General features: G+C 49.3%; 1 long non-coding RNA gene across 1 annotated transcript in view; it reads left to right on the top strand.

Annotated features, from left to right (window-relative positions):
* The window catches only part of LOC138452102 (uncharacterized), a 40,761-nt gene extending 19,211 nt beyond the window's left edge, over positions 1–21,550 (top strand). Inside the window, exon 2 of the long non-coding RNA XR_011260201.1 lies at positions 18,990–21,550. This is a non-coding gene — a long non-coding RNA (uncharacterized lncRNA). The remainder of the gene's footprint in view (positions 1–18,989) is intronic.
* Positions 21,551–21,995: the final 445 nt, after the last annotated feature.

Raw genomic sequence — 21,995 nt, 5'->3', positions numbered from 1 at the left:
CTGCCCTGACCTATGCAGCCAGCTCGGTGGGGATCCCATCCCTGCCACAGTCGGGAGTCGGAGGTCAAGCAGGGGTGGACACCACAGCAACTGTACCCCAGCAGATGGAGGATGTGCCGGCATCATCAGGCAGGGCACGTGCACGACGGCGTCGGTGGATTCCATCAGCCTGGATGCCGTCGTGCTGGCAGAGGCAGTTGCGTCGGAGGCAGCAGCAGAGTCAACGTGGGAGGCATCATGGCTCGGGGCCATCAACATCGGAGGGGCAGGCATTGGCCGGAGGGCAGGAGGACCCAGGACAGGAAGTGTCTTCCGTGTGGCTGCGGTTGGGCCAGCAGATAGGTGCAGAGCGGCGGCGGGCGGAAGAGGAGCGGCTCACGATGGTCAGGGCGGAGAACTCCATGCGGAGGTCCCTCGAGGCAATCCGCAGGGGGTTGGAGGAGCAGATGGCATCGTCCCTGCGGACCCTCGGGGCCATGGAACAGGACCGCCTCCGGGACATAGACGAGGAGTTTGATGATGCCCTGGCCCGGTACACTACGGAGTGAGCCGCTGGACTTACCCGCCGCCTTTGTATATAGTTCTTTAGTTTTAGGTTTCATTTGTTTATTCTTATGATTTTGAGTCGACGGACACAGCTCCACTTTTTGTATATAGTTGCATTTTTGTTAGGGTTTTTTGTAGGTTTCCTTTGTTCAGTTGGGCTCATGGACCCTTGGATATTTTGTACACAGTTCTTTATTGGATTGTTTTATTTTTAAATTTTTTATTTCTTCTCCATGGAGCAATGGTGTTTGTTTTTTTTTTATTTTCTGTCGGATTGATTTCATTTTTAATGTGACTTTGAAGTACATTTTTTTTGGATTTGGTGTTTTTCATTTTTTGGGACGGACATGCACCTTTTCTGTTTTTCATTGGCATTGTAGTTTGTTTCATTTCATTTGCATTCATATTTTTTTAATACAATTTTGTTTTCATACTTCACTGTGTGGTATCATCTCATTGGTTTCATGCATGTCATGTTGGGTGTTTTCCAATTCATTTGCAACCATTGTGTTTGACAGACATGGGTTCATTTGCTTTATGTACGTTGGGGGTGTAACATGTAATTTCCATTTCCATGTGGGTGAATGGGTTACTTGGTAGGGCCTTTTGGCTGTGGAGGCTGACCATTACGCACATGGTTGGTGATTGTGAGGACCTGGGTGCAGGGGGACATGGGTGGGTGCCTGGTGGAGGCTGCCCCTGCACTGCTGGGGGGTGGGGGTGGTGGGAGACATGAGTGGGGGCCTGGTGGAGGGTGCCCCTGCACTGCTGGGGGGTGGGGGTGGTGGGAGACATGAGTGGGGGCCTGGTGGAGGCTGCCCCTGGTGGCTGGGGGGTGGGGGTGGTGGGAGACATGAGTGGGGGCCTGGTGGAGGCTGCCCCTGCACTGCTGGGCGGTGGGGGTGGTGGGAGACATGGGTGGGGGCCTGGTGGTGGCTGCCCCTGGTGGCTGGGGGTTGGGGGTGGTGGGAGACATGGGTGGGGGCCTGGTGGAGGCTGCCCCTGGTGGCTGGGGGGTGGGGGTGGTGGGAGACATGGGTGGGGGCCTGGTGGAGGGTGCCCCTGGTGGCTGGGGGGTGGGGGTGGTGGGAGACATGGGTGGGGGCCTGGTGGAGGCTGCCCCTGGTGGCTGGGGGATGGGGGTGGTGGGAGACATGGGTGGGGGCCTGGTGGAGGCTGCCCCTGGTTGCTGGGGGGTGGGGGTGGTGGGAGACATGAGTGGGGGCCTGGTGGAGGCTGCCCCTGGTGGCTGGGGGTTGGGGGTGGTGGGAGACATGGGTGGGGGCCTGGTGGAGGCTGCCCCTGGTGGCTGGGGGGTGGGGGTGGTGGGAGACATGGGTGGGGGACTGGTGGAGGGTGCCCCTGGTGGCTGGGGGGTGGGGGTGGTGTGAGACATGGGTGGGGGCCTGGTGGAGGCTGCCCCTGGTGGCTGGGGGGTGGGGGTGGTGGGAGACATGGGTGGGGGCCTGGTGGAGGCTGCCCCTGGTTGCTGGGGGGTGGGGGGGTGGGAGACATGAGTGGGGGCCTGGTGGAGGCTGCCCCTGGTGGCTGGGGGGTGGGGGTGGTGGGAGACATGGGTGGGGGCCTGGTGGAGGGTGCCCCTGGTGGCTGGGGGGTGGGGGTGGTGGGAGACATGAGTGGGGGCCTGGTGGAGGCTGCCCCTGGTGGCTGGGGGGTGGGGGTGGTGGGAGACATGAGTGGGGGCCTGGTGGAGGCTGCCCCTGCACTGCTGGGGGGTGGGGTGGTGGGAGACATGAGTGGGGGCCTGGTGGAGGCTGCCCCTGGTGGCTGGGGGGTGGGGGTGGTGATAGACATGGGTGGGGGCCTGGTGGAGGCTGCCCCTGGTGGCTGGGGGGTGGGGGTGGTGGGAGACATGAGTGGGGGCCTGGTGGAGGCTGCCCCTGGTGGCTGGGGGGTGGGGGTGGTGGGAGACATGAGTGGGGGCCTGGTGGAGGGTGCCCCTGCACTGCTGGGGGGTGGGGGTGGTGGGAGACATGGGTGGGGGCCTGCTGGAGGCTGCCCCTGGTGGCTGGGGGGTGGGGGTGGTGGGAGACATGAGTGGGGGCCTGGTGGAGGCTGCCCCTGGTGGCTGGGGGTGGGGGTGGTGGGAGACATGGGTGGGGGCCTGGTGGAGGGTGCCCCTGCACTGCTGGGGGGTGGTGGTAGACATGGGTGGGGGCCTTCTGGAGGGTGCCCCTGCCCTGCTGGGGGGTGGGGGTGGTGGGAGACATGAGTGGGGGCCTGGTGGAGGCTGCCCCTGTTGGCTGGGGGGTGGGGGTGGTGGGAGACATGGGTGGGGGCCTGGTGGAGGGTGCCCCTGCACTGCTGGGAGTGGGGGTGGTGGTAGACATGAGTGGGGGCCTGGTGGAGGCTGCCCCTGGTGGCTGGGGGGTGGGGGTGGTGGGAGACATGAGTGGGGGCCTGGTGGAGGGTGCCCCTGGATGCTGGGGGGTGGGGGTGGTGGGAGACATGAGTGGGGGCCTGGTGGAGGCTGCCCCTGGTGGCTGGGGGGTGGGGGTGGTGGGAGACATGGGTGGGGGCCTTGGTGACGGTGCCCCTGCACTGCTGGGGGGTGGGGGTGGTGGGAGACATGAGTGGGGGCCTGGTGGTGGCTGCCCCTGGTGGCTGCGGGGTGGGGGTGGTGGGAGACATGGGTGGGGGCCTGGTGGAGGGTGCCCCTGCACTGCTGGGGGGTGGGGGTGGTGGGAGACATGAGTGGGGGCCTGGTGGAGGCTGCCCCTGCACTGCTGGTGGGTGGGGGTGGTGGGAGACATGAGTAGGGGCCTGGTGGAGGCTGCCCCTGGTGGCTGGGGGGTGGGGGTGGTGGGAGACATGAGTGGCAGCCTGGTGGAGGCTGCCCCAGCACTGCTGGGGTGTGGGGGTGGTGGGAGACATGGGTGGGGGCCTGGTGGAGGCTGCCCCTGGTGGCTGGTTTGTGGGGGTGGTGGGAGACATGAGTGGGGGCCTGGTAGAGGCTGCCCCTGGTGGCTGGGGGGTGGGGGTGGTGGGAGACATGGGTGGGGGCCTGGTGGAGGGTGCCCCTGCACTGCTGGGGGGTGGGGTGGTGGTAGACATGAGTGGGGGCCTGGTGGAGGGTGCCCCTGGTGGCTGGGGGGTGGAGGTGGTGGGAGACATGAGTGGGGGCCTGGTGGAGTCTGCCCCTGGTGGCTGGGGGGTGGGGGTGGTGGGAGACATGGGTGGGGGCCTGTTGGAGGGTGCCCCTGCACTGCTGGGGGTGGGGGTGGTGGGAGACATGAGTGGGGGCCTGGGGGAGGCTGCCCCTGCACTGCTGGTGGGTGGGGGTGGTGGGAGACATGAGTGGGGGCCTGGTGGAGGCTGCCCCTGGTGGCTGGGGGTGGTGGGAGACATGGGTGGGGGCCTGGTGGAGGGTGCCCCTGGTGGCTGGGGGGTGGGGGTGGTGGGAGACATGGGTGGGGGCCTGTTGGAGGGTGCCCCTGCACTGCTGGGGGGTGGGGGTGGTGGGAGACATGAGTGGGGGCCTGGGGGAGGCTGCCCCTGCACTGCTGGTGGGTGGGGGTGGTGGGAGACATGAGTGGGGGCCTGGTGGAGGCTGCCCCTGGTGGCTGGGGGGTGGGGTGGTGGGAGACATGGGTGGGGGCCTGGTGGAGGGTGCCCCTGGTGGCTGGGGGTGGGGATGGTCGGAGACATGAGTGGGGGCCTGGTGGAGGGTGCCCCTGGATGCTGGGGGGTGGGGGTGGTGGGAGACATGAGTGGGGGCCTGGTGGAGGCTGCCCCTGGTGGCTGGGGGGTGGGGGTGGTGGGAGACATGGGTGGGGGCCTGGTGTATGGTGCCCCTGCACTGCTGGGGGGTGGGGGTGGTGGGAGACATGAATGGGGGCCTGGTGGTGGCTGCCCCTGGTGGCTGGGCGGTGGGGGTGGTGGGAGACATGGGTGGGGGCCTGGTGGAGGGTGCCCCTGCACTGCTGGGGGGTGGGGGTGGTGGGAGACATGAGTGGGGGCCTGGTGAAGGCTGCCCCTGCACTGCTGGGGGGTGGGGGTGGTGGGAGACATGAGTGGGGGCCTGGTGGAGGCTGCCCCTGGTGGCTGGGCGGTGGGGGTGGTGGGAGACATGGGTGGGGGCCTGGTGGAGGGTGCCCCTGGTGGCTGGGGGGTGGGGGTGGTGGGAGACATGAGTGGGGGCCTGGTGGAGGGTGCCCCTGGATGCTGGGGGGTGGGGGTGCTGGGTGACATGAGCAGGTGTGCAGGGTAGTCCCCTTTGGTGTGTGCTGCCTGCAGGGGCCGTGGAGGGTGTACAGGGAATACCTGGGAGCACACAGCCAAATTGCGTGTAGAATTTCCCGCGTACCCCTGTCATATACGTGCCCAGCCAAATCGCATGTGGAACTTCCCGCGCACCCCTGGAATCCACGTACCCTTACAAATCGAGTGTGGAACTTCCCGCGCACCCCTGAAATCCACGTACCCGGCCAAATCGCGTGTGGAACTTCCCGCGCACCCCTGAAATCCACGTACACGGCCAAATCGCGTGTGGAACTTCCCGCGCACCCCTGCAATCCACGTACCCTGACAAATCACGTGTGGAACTTCCCGCGCACCCCTGCAATCCACGTACCCTGACAAATCGCGTGTGGAACTTCCCGCAAACCCCTGGAATTCACATGCCCTGCCAATTCGCGTGTGAGACTTCCCGCGCACCCCTGAAATCCACGTACGCTGACAAATCGCGTGTGGAACTTCCCACGCACCCCTGCAATCCACGTTCCCTGACAAATCACGTGTGGAACTTCCCACGCACCCCTGCAATCCACGTACCCTGACAAATCGCGTGTGGAACTTCCCGCAAACCCCTGGAATTCACATGCCCTGCCAATTCGCGTGTGAGACTTCCCGCGCACCCCTGAAATCCACGTACACGGCCAAATCGCGTGTGGAACTTCCCGCGCACCCCTGAAATCCACGTACCCGGCCAAATCGCGTGTGGAACTTCCCGTGCACCCCTGAAATCCACGTACACGGCCAATTTGCGTGTGGAACTTCCCGCGCACCCCTGAAATCCACGTACCCTGACAAATCGCGTGTGGAACTTCCCGCGCACCCCTTCAATCCACGTACCCTGACAAATCGCGTGTGGAACTTCCCGCGCAACCCTGCAATCCACGTACCCTGACAAATCGCGTGTGGAACTTCCCGCGCACCCCTGCAATCCACGTACCTTGACAAATCGCGTGTGGAACTTCCCGCGCACCCCTGCAATCCACGTACCCTGACAAATCGCGTGTGGAACTTGCCGCAACCCCCTGGAATTCACATGCCCTGCCAATTCGCGTGTGTGACTTCCCGCGCACCCTGGTATTCACGCACACGTATATTTTTGTCAGCGGGTGTCCGTGTTTGTGGGTACCCCTTTGCACATCATTTGTCATGGAGGGCCACAGTATAGGACATTCATCATGGCTGTATATAGGTGCTATTTGTTGGCGCACCTTTTGGCGCACATTTCTTACAGGTGCAGAGACGCTACCGCCTGCTTTCTTGTGGCGGTCGTGTTTGTGCCTGTGCGCTGGTTTGAGCGTGCGCTCTTTTGCCCTATTCTATTCCATGAATACGTGTTGTAGGCGAGCGTGTGGGCGTTCCGCGCACTTGTACCCTGTACTTCCCCCAAGACGCCCACATTTTGGCAAGTTGTTCCCCATTCCGAGTGTTACGCCCCGTGTTACGCCTAGTTTTTTTGCGTGAGCCGCGCTATGTGCGATTTTCGCTGTGGCCTGTGCGATTTTCGCTGTGACCTGGCGCACGCAGTTAGATGGCCTGTGCGCCAACGTGCGCCGCGCACTTTTTTATCGCACATCCGATGGTTTTCTCGCGCACGGCCTTCCATGAATCGATGTGCGCTGCTTTTCGTGCGATTTTCGCACTTGCACTGCGATTTTCGCTATTCCACTGCGATTCACACGTTTTGGGCCACTTGCGCCGCGCTAATTATTCCATGAATCGGCCTGTAAATGTTTTCATGAAATCAAGGGTAATTTGCAAATAATGCAAGTCAGGAGACATACAGTAGTTCATACATTACCCTAAATTCACAGCATCATCTTTGATGTCCTGGGTATTAGTCTTAGCAGTGCATGGTGGTGGTGCATGTTATGGTTGCATAGCTCACCATAACTGGCAAATTTCTTGGGTTATTCGATTTTACTTGTAACAATAACAAAACAGAAAAGTGATGGCTGGAAGGTTTTGAATTAATCATAACCACGGGCACTACTCAGGGCAACCCTCCAGACCATTGTTTTTCAGCCTGCTAAATCATTAGAGAAGGGGAAAAACCATATGCAAACAACGCTTAGACCTACCCCAAAAGGGGCAGTCCAGCATGAACTGCTAGGTCCCTCACTTCTGCGTGAGACCACAAGCATCCCCAGACATGTTTCAGCCTTGTTGGGTGTCATCAGTGAGGAGCAGACTCGGGACCCACGTCTGGGCATACCCGTCCCACTCGGGGTGACTTTAGCAAAACAGAAAGGTGATGGCTGGAAGGTTTTGAATTAATAATAATCACAGGCACAGCTCTGGTCAACCCTCCAGACCATCGTTTTTCAGCCTGCCAAGCCATCACAGAAGGGGAAAAACCATATGCAAATCAGGGTTAGTCCTACCCCAAAAGGGGCAGTCCAGCCCAACTCTCTGAACTTGAGTTGCCTACACTCACTGGTGGACCATAAAAAGCTATGTAATCACCTTGCCTCAGCAGCCCATTTCTCCCAGGACGCAATCACTTGGATCCAATCATTTCTAAACAATAGGACCATGAGAGTCTTCTCCCCATCTGCGGCAGCCGACCCTATCCCAATAACATGTGGAGAACCCCAAGGCTCTTGCATGTCACCGACAATGTATATCATCTTCACAAATTCCTCAGTTTGACAATCTTGATCATCTGGGAAACTATGATACTGACATAGCCCTAGTGAATAAAATGTATCTAATCATCGAGGCTTGGATAGCCACCCATGTCCTTAGCCTGAATGAAGATAAAACGGAGCTCCAGATACTAGGTTCCCCTGCTAACCTTAACAAACTCAATAATAAATATGCCTCTTTAACCATTGATGGGAACAATATTAAAGTGGCAAATGAGGTGAAAACTCCAGGCTTCTACCTAGATTCAGCTCTTAACCTACGCATACAAGTCAATGCCACAGCCTCTGCAACAGCATACACCTGCAAGTTGATACAGGCCTGCAAACCCTTTCTCTCTTAAGAGAGTTGTCTTTTTCTAGCGAGAGCCCTCATCTTGTCAAAATTGGATTATTGCAATGCAATCTACTTAGGTGCAAGTAAGCACGTTGTCAATAAACTCCAAGTTCTTCAAAATAATGCATTTAGGACTGCTCTGAGCATATCAAGGAGAGTACATATTTCTGAGTCAAGGAGACAGAATAAATGGCTCTCCATCAGGGATAGAATTCAGTTTAAAACAGTTTCTCTAACCCATAAATGTCTAAATCATGCTGCCTCAATATACCTTACTGAGAAAATCCTCATCACGCTTCACTAGGTCGACAAAACTCCTCTTGCCTGGTAGTTCCCAGGTACAAACTAAAAAAAGCAGGGAGGAGCAGCTTCCCGGATAATGGCGGCTCAGCTTTGGAACACACTCCCACCCTCTCTAAGAACAAAACATTCCTTCCCCAACTTTAGCAGAAATACTATAAGTTGGTTGTCATAGAAGGACAAATAATGAGAATTGGATAGCCTATCATCCACTGTCATTGCTATACAATGTTCTTTTTATGTTGTGCATGTGTTTTCTGTCCCTAAGCATATGGCACATCTCACCTACTAACAAGTTGTCTGCTAAATATATAAGTGGATTCATCTGTAAACATGGAACATTGAATTTTCGACACAGCTATGTGTTTGTACACTATAAATTGTCATCATGTACTGTTATGTGTATATATAAATACCTAACATTTTGAAAAAGAAAAAGCATCAGCCTATGAATAATAAAAAGCGGACACTTTTCGCATGTGTAAGAGTTTGATGTTCAACAACAGCGAGTGTGTTGTTGCCTACAATGGCTGCCCCAACTGTATGGGCATCCAAAAGGGTCTAAAACCAGTTTGCATTTTAATTATTTTGCATTCCTTTTGACTCATAGAGGGTAGGACAACCCCCTGGTTATAGCTTCCTCAGCCCTCCATTCCTCCACGCACCTGGGCAGCCTCTTTTTGTTTGACTGTGAAAAATCATGTGGCAAAAAAGACCACATTATTTTATTTGATTGTTTGCCTTTGTCATAGATATATATGTGGGGGTGGGTTAGAATAATTATTAATTGTATGGGGAGTATTGGGGGTGCTTCAGTGGTCTCCCCCTCTTATAAAGTGCAAATATATTTTTAAAAATCTGTCCTTTCAGCGTGGGATTTCTGCTGTGACCATATCACATAGTACCCATGCAGCCTCTTGCTCAAATGTGTTAAACATCAACCATGCATAAATTAAACATTCTACCATATACCGTTTTTTGGAAAATAATCACAGGAAAGTGTCACAGAAAACTATTTAACAAGCAAGGAATTTGAAAAGCTTGGAATCGCTTTAATTAACTGCTGTAGTGACAGCTGGAATTTTGACCTTTGCTAGCTCAAGCAGGAGGCATTGTGACATCACAAATGAAGCATCATAAATCATTATGGAGCACTTGTGATGCCATTTTCATAGTACAGGCCAGTTGCGATGTCACAACTAGCCTGTAAAAAGAACATTATTTCCAGGCTTTTATACAGATATTGCAGGCTGCAATGTATTATACTCTGCTTAAGTACACTTAGTTGTGATATAAAGCACAGTCATAACACACAGGGTGCTTTATTGGAGAGTTTATTAGGATTTCTGGTAACAACAAACAGAAAAGCCTCCACACTTTATTACATCTCTCCAACTGAATTCAACAGAACCTTGATAAAACAATATTGATAAAAATTCCCTCCCCTGTATTCCAGGTTCTATCACCCACTGCAAGTCACTTCACAACACATCACCTCTCCATCCTACAACACTTTACTTTTTCACCTTCGCAATCCTATTCTTATTCCAAACTTGTCCTCCTCCCACTCTCACTGCACCCGTCAACACCTTTTCCACCAAAACAGCTCAGAGTATAAAGGATCCCATTTCCTGTGTACTATTCCTTTCCTTATTCTCACCCAATCTCCACACTCAACATCCAACTCTTTTCCTTCATCCATCCCCTCAGAACATCCACCACACAGTCTGACTCTCTCACTCTTCCCAACCAAGGTGGCACAACTTTTGTATTAGCTTTGTGACCACTCACCAGTTTAGAAGGACTCACTTCTGTTTCTGCATGCAAAGAAATTCACCATATAATCTCTCCTACACTCCTACTCTCCTATATTTACCACACACACCAGCCATCCTAATGGCCTCCACTATGCACCTGTTAGTTCGTTCCACCATCCCATTACCTTCCGGATGGTACAATGTTGACCTTTTATGCCTTATCAAATGTTCTCTCAAATACACCTGAAAATATCCTCCAACAAATTGAGAACCATTGTTTGTGAGAAAGCTACTTGGTAAGCCTTCCCTCACGAATACCTCCTGTAAAAACTCAACAATTCTATCACCAAGTGTCTCCCTCACAATTTTATATTCAACCCATCTCAACATCAAATCAATCAGTACAGCAATGTACTTTCCTCGACCACACCCCATCTCCACCAATCCCAATATGTCCATGGCCAAATCACCCCACACCTTACACGGCACACCTGTTTCCCCCAAGGTCTGGGTTTTTGCCACCTCTCCCTTCCCTGACTTCCTACATTCCAAACATTGGTCCAATATCCTTTCTACCTCTCTATCAGAACCGGCTCACCAGTATTCACCTCTCAATATGGCCTTCGCACAGCTGATTCCGACATGACCCTCATACGCTTGTTCAATAATCTTCACGCGAACATACAGAGGTGCTACAACATGCTCCCAACTGTACAATAGCTCATCCACAACAGACAACTTGTCACTCTTCCTCCTTGTGTCAAAACATGTCAATGCCTTTGCCAAATCAATTTCCTCTTTGATGCAAAAAAAACCTCTGTCTCACACGCATTACTTCAGATAAACCTTTTTCTTTAAGACTTTCCTAATTTCAACCACCTTATCCATGAAATTTGGAACACATTTTTAATAAAACTCAATCATACCCAAAAAGAACCTGATTTCCCCTTTTGTTTCCGGCCTCACAACTTTTTAATGTCATTCACCATCTGCTCCTTGGGCTTTAGGCGAGCACTAGAAATCTCATGAACCAGACATTCAACCTTCTCCTTCTTGAACATACATTTCTCCCTTCTCAGGGACACACCCTTCTTCTCAAGAATAGACAAAACCCGTTCTAGAATCTCATCCTGTTCATTTTCACTTTCTCCACACTCTCCAGGGCATCGTCTTGGAAGCAAAACACCCACTTCATTCCACCAAACAATCGATCCATCACTTTCTGAAGCACAGAAGATGCAGAAACTATCCCAAATGGCATTCTTCTGAACTGGAAAACCTGTTCATGGGTTATAAACGCTGTCAGTTTCCGGCTCTCTTCTTCCAGCCCAATCTGATGATAAACAGAAGCCATGTCTAGTTTTGAAAATACATTCCCCTACCCAATCAAAGTCAACATCTCATTTGTGTTTGGCAGTGGGTGTCTATCCACTATGACACACTTGTTCAATTCACGCAAGTTGACACACAGGCTGAACTCCCCCATCAGCTTCTTCAGCAGCAAAATCAGAGAAATCCATTGTACCCCATCCTGCTCTCTCAATAATATGTTGCCTCTGCAAGTTCACAAGTTGACTCTTCACACCATCCCTCAATATTAAGGGTACTGATCATGACTCTGCAGCAATGCGATTACATCCTATTTTTAGTATTACCTGATGCCTCATCCCTTTAATTTTGAATACACCACTCTCAAATACCTTATGAAATATTTCCCATGCAGGCACAGACCCATCTACAACTTGCAAAACATGATCAGATAAATTAGGATCAAGTCTGATTCATAATTTATTTTGCTCATGCCATCCCAATAATGTAGCACCCTTCTTTGTTACATATATATTTCCTTGCGCATACCTTCCTTTTAAAACACCATAGTAACTATATCCTGTCCATGTTATATCCACTGGGATTTACATCCCGTTTCCTCCCACCACTCGCTCAAACATATCTTTAGACATTAACGATATCTTCGCACGTGATTCAGCCATCATAAAAACCTCTCTCCCATTCAAACTCACATATGCATACAGTTGTTCGCGTTCATCATCTTCCAGACTTTGTATGACATTCAATGTAATATTTTCTATTGTAGGTTCTTCCTCATCTTCTGAAGAATCTGCCTCCACTTCAACAACATGTAACACTTTCTTTTGAGCACATTTAACATTTTTACAGCAACTTGCAAAATACCCTTTTCTATTGCACTTTGCACATACATTCTTGCGACCAGGACAGTTAGGGAAGGCAGCAAGATGTGATGAACTTGCACTATGTAAGCAAACTTGGTCATCTCTTTTCTGCTGCTTGCCCTTTCTGCCTCTGCTGTCAGGATTACTTTTAATAATCAATTTCTACTTGTGCTTCTTTTTCTGTCTGTTCTCTGACACTTTAAAAAAAATCTACTTTGTTATCCTTGTTTTGTCTTTCTGATAATTTGGCAACATATGCCAGTCAATGGTCAACTAGCCTTGCAATTTCCAGGACCTCATCTAAGGTTGGTTTATCTTTCAGCCAGAGTTCCTCTCTTATTTTGTTGCAATTACAATGGATCATGAATTGATCTCTAATGTGTTTGTCAAACCTTTCACCACCTTTGCAAGATAATGGCAAATGATGTAAGGCTGTAACAATTTCCACCACACTTTCTCTGTATTCTTGAAGTCATACCCCAAAATTGTAGCATTCCAGGAATGTACTGGTTTCAGGGTTGAAGTGTCTATCCAATTTCAATAATGCTACTTCAAACTTATTAGGCGCACCCCCATCTCCTACTTCCCTGAGGTCATAATTTGTCGACCTTTGTACCCTCGGAAATGCATTAATAGAGAGATTTTCCTGTCTGTATATAGAGAGTTTCCACATACAGTCTTTATATAGTTCAGGAAGCCCTTCTGCCATTGGCTCCATTTTATTTTAATTTGGCCAGGGGATGGTCTGAAAGTGGCTGTCCCTGGCATGCATGGCATATCCATATTAAAAAACTGAAGTCAGTACACAATTGAGGCTGTTCTTTTAACTACTGTGCACAAAAACACATATTTTATTTGTTTCCACCATTTTTCATTTGGTTTGTGTGGCGCATAAATGAGAGAAAAAAAAATGTCGTGTTTTGCCAATGTTTAATGTTCTCTTGCGGGCAGAGTGTGATAAATGTATCTAATCGTAAACCTTTGTCGGCTCACAACAATAGCCAGTTTGAAAGGATATGTTGTCAAAGCAATGTTCAGTAACTAATATGGCCACAGCATGCCGTGGCACGTGTTTAGGTCCTTTCCTCTGAGGTGAAGTGGCTTCGCGCATACGCTCACTCTGGTATGCTACATCTCGCACCATGGCACATGCATGGGTGCCTGTGATGATTCCCTTATACTGCCATTAGGGGTGCCCTCAATGCACAGAAATACCGGCAGTGGATGATTTTGATACGGTTACAATTGCGCTTCCCAACTTAATATTGGACTGCAGAACAACTCTGCTTCGGTCATCTGTGAGACTTGATCTTTGCAGTCGCGGTCACTCCCACCGGAGGGTGGGGACAGCAACATCACACGGACAGACCATCAGAAGTCCTTGATCATCCCCCATTTGAAGACACGGCTGGCCGGTAGGTTTCTCACGCGGGGGATGTATTAGTTACTGTTCTCCATTTCATCAGCTCGTCGCCATTGATATAAAGCACAGAAATGACACACGGGGTGCTTTATTGGAGAGTTTGTTAGGATATCTGGTAACACGGCCCAGCACAGTCTCCACACTGTTTTACATCTCTCCTAACTTCAACAGAACCTTCATAAAACAACATTGGTAAACATTCCCTCCCCTGCATTCCAGGTTCCATCACACACTGCATGTTATTTCCCAACAAATTGCTATGAGAAGTTAAACTGCAGGGTGACTGTTACGGTAAATTCTTTGCCACGCTTAAAAAAGTAATGGGTTTTATTTCTCTATGCAAAAATCATGAGTCCCTTAAGTTGCCATTTCGTATATAGATCAGGCAGTCATTTTCTGGGAGTGGGGCTAACAAAATGGTGAGAGGGAATGCGTTTCCAAATCGTATTTCTTCTAGGGTGGTACGTGCAGTACATGGCAGCGGACAAGGTCTTTCTGGTGATGAGAATTGAGGTTACTGAGGGAGTGGTTCCGGACATTAAGGCTGAAAAGGAGCAAAGTGTTTTCATTAAATAATAATAAATCAAGCATAAAACATGTCATGGCCAAAGGCATTTCTAGGAACTAGAACTAAATCAATCTTCATATTTTTGGGGGGTAGAGGTGGTTGATGGTGAGTAGAGGAGGTTGATGCCTTGGCCCATCTCCAGGCAGGTTTCACTAAGGGGGTGAGCACCATGTACAAAGTCCTTAGACTCACACTAATAGCAAGCAAGTATGTGACTAAAAAGGCAGCACATCAGTTACATGACCTGATTGCAGACAATCACAAACTAGGAAAACAACCAGTTTTTCATGGATTTCCTGAATACTCATATGTTGGTCCCGCTCTCAAGGTGGGAGGAAGGGAGTTCCACTGATTGATTGTCATGTAGGGGAAGCTAGAGCCTCCTGCTTTAGCTCGTCTGACGTCCCATGATGCCTGAGCAGTTATTATTATTGGGGTATTTTGGAGTGCGGACCTAGCTTGACGCAACAGAGCACTTCACAATCATAGGGGGAAGAATACAGTGTGGGAAGCAGAGAAAAAAGGAACAGGGAGCTCACATGGAAGGGTGGGCAGTTGGCAGCATGGGGGGAAGACAGTGGGGAGCAGATCATTGAGTCTCAGGTAGAGTGGGAAGTGTATCGAAAGAAAATTTGTGGAGGAAGCAGTACATGGTTGCAGTACATGGTTGCAGCTGCAGCGCTGCTAGTAATCAGAAGAATGCTCTGCTGATCACAAGCCGCACATAGCCCCGCTAAAACCAACACTGCGAGTTCACAGTGTGCGCTGGGAGAAGGAGCTCTCGTGAAGGCACTTTCGAAGCCGACTCACCCACTAGGAGCCTTGTGTGAGACTCTCCATCTAACTCTGGTAAGACTATCCAAGCCCCGGTCAGGAACAAGCCTAGCATGGTCCTCAGTAGAGTAAGTGACCCTCAAAAAGATGAAGAAAGTGCAACAGGGTAGCAGCAATGCAGCGGCTCTGGAGCAGCAAGGACACTGGCAGTCACTTTTAGTAGCACAGGGTTTGCAAAGAGAGTTGGAGAGAGAATGCCCTGCCCAGCCGATCCCCGAGCCGAGCCCCTTCACAGCTGTTTTGTGCAACTATCAGGGAAAGATCTTACTGTTCTTAAATATCACTGAGACAGTGTCAGCATGGTTCTTACAACTACGCTGCACTTCCTCCATGCTTCAGGGCTCAAGGGCGGGCATCTGCGTCACTGGCGCCACCGACGCAATGGCTCTTCTTTGTATTAGAGTTCAAGGAGTGAAAATAGTTCCAGATGCCTGTTCCAATTCAGCAGCTGTCTCCTGCCATCACCCTTCATCACCCTTCATCACCCTCATATCGCATTGAGTAGTAAACACCAGGCCAGTTGGGGACCCCCAGCATTATCCTATGATCATTGGCATATGTAGGCTTTCTACTGCCCTAGATCCAACTAAGTGCCCCCCCCAACTTTAAACAACCCCTTTTCCAGACTCTGCACCTTCACCATACTCTGCCCATTTGGTTAAAGAATACCACTTCTCCCCCATCTTATCCCAGTTCATTGGCATAACAACATAAGGGCATTTGTTTTAAAGCTGTGGCTATTAGAAAGTGATTGCTTCCACTCTAATAATTCATCTCTGTTATGTTAGCTGAAAGAGTTGTTCCAGACTTTTGATACCTAGGATTTGGAGAAGACGGGCTAGTCTACATATGCATATGCGCATTAAAGCCATGCTTTGCTGTCATTCACTCACCTATTAAGGCGTTCAGCCGCATGCAGCAGCAAAACACACCCAGGAATATCAACAGGAACAGATTTCAATTCTAATGCATTCAGCAGAAGAGCTCCACAGTCTACTACAGTAGAGTATATGAGTGCGCGGCCTGCCAGTCTTAACAAGCATTGGCAATGCCAACAGTTTTTTCTGGTTATTTTGTACTCATGGAAAGGGCATTTGCCAGGCTATGCTCTTGTGGTATTAACTGGCTATTGATGGCAGCGCCTGTAAAATGGTGTGAGTACCTGTTTATCTAATAGCAGTGCAGCAGTGCCTGGCAAATGCCTAATACTTATAAACAAGCCCAAACTGTTAGCTTTGCCAATGCTTGTTTTAACAATACTTTGTTGAAGGTCACACAGAGTGCTTATAAATCGAGCGGCTGAAGGCAGATCTGGTTAAGACCTTTTTATCACACCTGTTGGCCATTTACAGGTCCAATTATGTCATTAACTCTCAGAAGACTGCTTTAAAAAAGAACATTGGTAGGCACTTTGAGTGCAAAGTTTGATGGTAAGGCTTGAGAACAGAGTTCAAAGAGTTCCAATGAGGAAGTGTCCGGGGGGGGGGGTGAGCAGGAACTGGGTGGGAATGGCCACAGGGATCGACATGGCCATGGGCAGTCAAAGACTGGGCAAATTACCAAACAGCACCTAGAAGCTTTGTTTCCCTCCTCACATGCCATCTCCCTAGCTGTACTCTAATTCAATAGTTTAAGCTTATAGGTGGCACAACTGCCACCTAATCGCCCAAAGTAAAAATGGGTGTGGTGTGGGGGCAGCATTCTTCACCTATGAGAAAGACCACCAATTTCCACAAAGATGGCTGTTGCTGAATATCTGGTCGGGCTTGGGAGGGGTCACAGGCATTCTAAGAAAATTGTCTAGTACTTGATGTCAGTGTTAGACTATTTGAAAGTGCCGTACGTGAAGAAAAGAGTAGTAGGAGAAGTAAAGAGAAGGGGAAGAAGTAGACTAAAGCAGACAACATAATGTTGTGTTAGGTCATAAGAGAGAGATGAGAGAGAGAGAGAGAGAGAGAGAGAGAGAGAGAGACAGACATAGACAGACATAGATTGGCCACAGTCCTGTAGATCCTTGCCCCACCCTTTTGCCCACCTGCAACCCCCTTTTCACGCCCATAACCAAGGACGGCATCAGGGCCTTTCAACCTTTTCAAATGAAAGGGCCCTCAGGCCTCAGGGGGTCCCCCAGCAACTGTCTCCATATTGCCAGTCAGCAGTCTAAAAACACAACAATATATTCCTTTATATATCAAATACGTTCTGGGGCTTACAGTCTATGCTTTTCAGCGCTCGCCTTACAATCTGTGTTGGCTTGAGCCCGTCCGGCTGTCATTTTGATTGGGGAAAACAGAAGTGTTATGACCTAGTACCTTTCAACACTGTTTCCTCCACATCAGCCACTTGCTTACAAAGAATGATTGATTGCAATTCAGCGGGCATTCAGTGTTTCAGCTCCCTGCTGGCTCGCCGGCTCATGATAATTGGTGGCTGTTATCCTTATCTTTCTCTCCATTATAATGTGTCCCCCCCCAAGGGTGCCTCTGACTGCTTTCCACTCTAAGCAAGTGGGGGGAAACCATGATGTTGAAATGGGCCCCCACACATCTTCAGTCGGGCCTGCCCATAACAATGTTAGCAGAAACAAGATGTACTATCGTAGGGGGTCATCAGGCCAGTCATGTGCTGCAGGGACAGCCGTTACCCAAACTCGGAAAAGAGGCCTCATTCTTCAATGTGTTTGACTCCTACAGTACATTTACAAATGTATGGGCCTTAATGCCAGATTCCTGCTTTTAAAATAGATGAATGTGCAGTGCTGGCATTTGCCTCTCAGTCCCTCAGAAGATTAATCACAAACACATAGAAAACAGCCCTGTTTCTTATAATGTCAGCAAAGTATAAAACGTGCACACCTTTTAAACCTACAAAATGTACTTTGTCACATCCTGTCACGTCTTCCCATTGTCCATGCTAATAATGCCCTCATTTTTTAAGACTTGCCCGACCATGTACTCATGCGTGTCAGTCATCAAACATTGGATCCAACACGCCTTCTTAGAGCCCTTTTTCTAGGAAATTGTGTGGTCTTGATAAACTGTAATTAATTCTCTAGTGCCCTTAGCCTTGAAACATCTTTGTTCTCAGCATTAGTTTCAGGCTTGATCATCTAATATTACCATTGATAGCAAAGCCTGCTGAGGAGGCTCAGCTGTTTCCAGTTAGTCAGACCCTAAACACCAGTAACTGAAGACAACTTTAAATAAAAAAGCTTTTGTCTTGAAAGTTCACCATTGTGCACTTATGACTGCAATTAACTTCAACCACCATAGGCTCCGCCTCCATGACCCGCCCACTTAAGCCCTTTGCCAGGTGCGGCCCACTGGGCCCTTTTCCTTAAATCTGCCACTGGGCAGGGGGTCCTGGTTGGTTTGGACGACTGGGCTATTGACATTTTCTGGGAGAGGTATGGGGGGCACAGTTAGAGAGGCATGTGTGGGTAAGTTCCAGGAAGTGGTGCTTTTGGGAACATTGGGCCTCATCACAGGTCTGGCGGTAAACCTGCCGGTGCTACAGGTGGGTTGCTGCCGGACCCGTAAATATTTACCAGCACCTGACTTCCCAGTGCCACTGGGAGATTACAACCCAGGCGCTGGTAAAATGTAAGTCCCCATTCCCATAGAGTCCCATAGGACTCTATGGGAATGGGGTCCCATAGGACTCTATGGGAATGGGGTCTCATAGGACCCTATGGGAATGGGGTCCCATGGGACCCTATGGGATTGGGGATATGGAGGCGCTGTTGCTAACGCTGTTGGTGCTTCTGTGACCGGTCTGCCTACGGTGGCCACTGTGCCCAGCAGGGTCAGACCTATCGGGCACATGGGCTCAGGCAGACCTGTAATATGCCGGTCCAGAAACAACGGTGCTGGTAAGCTTCCCAGAACCCTTGTTTACGGACCAGCAAGGTCGTAATGAGGCCCATTGTATTTTATCACACGATTGTTCATGTATATGCAGTAAAACAACATCATCAGTGTGTTTATATTTGTCAGGTGCTCGTAACTCACAGAAGTGCCCAAGTCGTCTGTATCTTATTGGCCATGTGTGTATGTATTGTGTTCAAATAGCTTTAAGGCTATATGACAAAATAGAGTAATTATTGATTGATTGAAACATTTTTGCATTCACAGAGCATGCATGTGGACCCAACAGCCAACTTCGGTACGACACTATCTGCCCAAGGACATGTGATAATCTTTTTTATATTGCCAACACCATTTGCTTTGAGTTGGCAGTCGAAGGGTGCTTCTGCGATGATGGGTACGTTTTCGAATCGGACGAGTCGGAGAGATGCGTGCTCCAAAGCGAGTGCAAGATCTCATGTCCGCAGGATGCACATTATGAGGAACGCGCTTCTGGATGTCAGGAAAATTGCCTGTTTACCAACCGGGAGACATGTGAAGGCCACACCTACGCAGGCTGCGTCTGTGATGCGGGCTATATCTTCAGCTACATGTATCCCTACAATTCTTCCACAGTCTGTATTCCCAGGTGTCAGTGTCCAGGAAAGGAACGGGCAATTTGAAGAAGTGCAGACAAACGAAGCAAGTGGCAGATAAAAGAAACAAAGGCACATCATTTAAAAAAAATGTAAACACGTTGGAACTAATAGTCATTAAAGTGTTTTGTTTTTACAATTATTTAGAACAAACAGATAAGGCAATTTGGAAACGTTGCAACTTTTGCTTCTAGAGAGTTACGCAATTCACTGTCTCCTGTAATATAAATACAATACAACCCAGGCGTTAAGGGGTTAACGGCGCCGTAAAAGGTGGCGGCGCCGTTAAACCCTTAACGCCTGATTATGAGGTCCATTTGCGGGTGGCACTTTAACGCCTGCTTTTAGAAGGCGTTAAAAAACCAATCCGCAAAGAGACCTTGGTACTAAGTACGGTGCCGCAATTTGTGGCACTGTACTTAGCGCCTTCCCCATTCCCCTTGAGCCCTATGGGGCAAAAATGGGGAAGGGCCATGGCGGCATGGGGAATTACCGCCCCGCCAACCTCAGAATGGGGCGGTAATTCCCCATTCCGCCATGGCGGAGTCGGTAAGTTACCGGCATGGAGCATGGTGCTATTAGCACCATGGTCCAACGCCTGGGTCGTAATGAGGGCCAAAGTCTGTCTTTGGTTACAATACACACGGGGTTTGCCAAATGAAGGCCGGAGGAAAAAAGAGACGAACCGGCAAATGCGAGCCCATAAACCTTTCACTTGACTACGTGTAAGTACCCCAAACACTCATGAAAAACATAAGCATTTCTGCTATTTTTAATTTAAAATATACTTATCTAATTTACACACCTAAATGAGGGGTGAGAATATAAAGCAAGGATGTCATCTGGCAGACCCTTGTACTCCTGCTTCCTGAAATGTACTCTTCTGCCGGGTTCTTTCTTCGTTGGGAATGGGATCTAGGGACTTTTATTTACACTTTAGTTTTAATGACTCCAATTACATCCCAGAAAAGCTTCCTGACAACGTACACGTGTGCATTGAATTGTCACTGATTTGCATAGTATCCCTTTTGTGGCTGTGGCATAGTTTGCTTGTGGGATCTCTGCCACACACCTGGGGTTACCAAATGTCTTAATGTCTACAGATGCCTTTTGCTAAACAAAGTAAGCAGGTGCCAGTGTAGTCATGTGTTCCACTGAAGTGACCCAAAATGACCTCAGCAGAATACATAGGTTACAGAGTAAAACCCCAGGACTGTGGTACGTGTCCCTCATGGCTCTTGACAGTTACTCCACTCTGTTACTGGTTTGTGCTGCAGTTAACCCCTCTCCCACTTAGGGGATTCAAACGGATTGTTTCAGGAACAGTTAAGCATTCCAGATCTTCGTACGTTATGTTTAGACCATACTTGTTTTATAAATAGGGTAGTCAAGGACACGTGTGTATAACCACTATTTGTTTATTGTTCCTACCTGGATTGTGTTGGTTTGTCCTGCATGGAATTATATTGTTATACATTTGTGAATCGTTTCTTCACATTTAATGGGAAAGAAGTAATCTCACAATACAGCACTTATTATTGGACTATATTAATATTAATTTGCTTTTGTTATTTAATTACTATTTTATGAATTTAGCAGCAACATACACATATCTTAAATTCAGGGACTGCCCAAAGAGTGATAGTAAAAAAATTAAAATCTATTCAAAATGTCTCCTAAGACTCACCATATTTTCAAACATGCCTGTTGGCTTCTAAGATTGTGCGTTGCCTTAAAAATGTGGCATATTTTCTGCCACCTCTCTTTGCTACTGTTTGGATCTTGGTGGGTCCTGATTCCATTTCATCAGCATCTGCATTCTGGCAACATTTGTTTCCAGGAAAGCAAAACGCCTGATGGAGCTAAAATGCAGGAAATCCAAACAATGACACCTAATGATATGCCATTACATCATACTCTACTAAAAATGATACCCTTTTTTTTTGCTCTTACAATTCATTATATGAAGAATGGACCCTTTCTGTAAACAGTGAAAGCAGCTGCCTTTTGGTAGGCCTCTAATCCTAGTTATACGCCGTTTGTATAATTCAATCTGTGTATTAGTAATTTGTGAAGAAAGGACACATTTATCAGTAATATATGTAATATCCAAACCTTTTTGCCATAAATGACCAGTAATCTTTGCCTCTAAGTCTCATTAAAATTGGCCTATTTCTCTTTCTTATACATCTAGCCAATTGTGTATGTTTTTCTCTTCCAATTGAAAATGACAACTTGCATCAAATCTGTCTCCATCTTCTGAGCAGACCCAACTGTTTTGTCAAAAAAGAATACATCCCTATGTATTGGAAGTCTGAGATCCTTAGTGGATACATGCCCTCCCTTATTTCTCCTAATCATATAATCTTACAATCACACAATGCATTCCCACCATGTTTCTCTTATGTTCAACCCGACCATGTGGATTTTGTCATATAAAAAAGAACCAAAGCTGTGTGTTAAATCTTTAACACCTCCTTCTCTTGCCATATATCTGGTTTTATTGCAGCAGAACATGCCATTTAAGACCCCATAATTACAGCCTTTGAACGTCAGGAGCTCCAAAGAACGCCGGGTAGCACTTTAGGTGTAAGTGAAACAAATATATGTAATCTCATATGCAAAACCTAAAAATATC

Source organism: Ambystoma mexicanum, chromosome 1p, assembly GCF_040938575.1.
Source record: "Ambystoma mexicanum isolate Mex_15411 chromosome 1p, UKY_AmexF1_1, whole genome shotgun sequence".
NCBI classification, from domain to species: domain Eukaryota; kingdom Metazoa; phylum Chordata; class Amphibia; order Caudata; family Ambystomatidae; genus Ambystoma; species Ambystoma mexicanum.
Note: the sequence above shows the minus strand (reverse complement) of the source record. Positions and strands in the feature narration are given on the sequence as shown.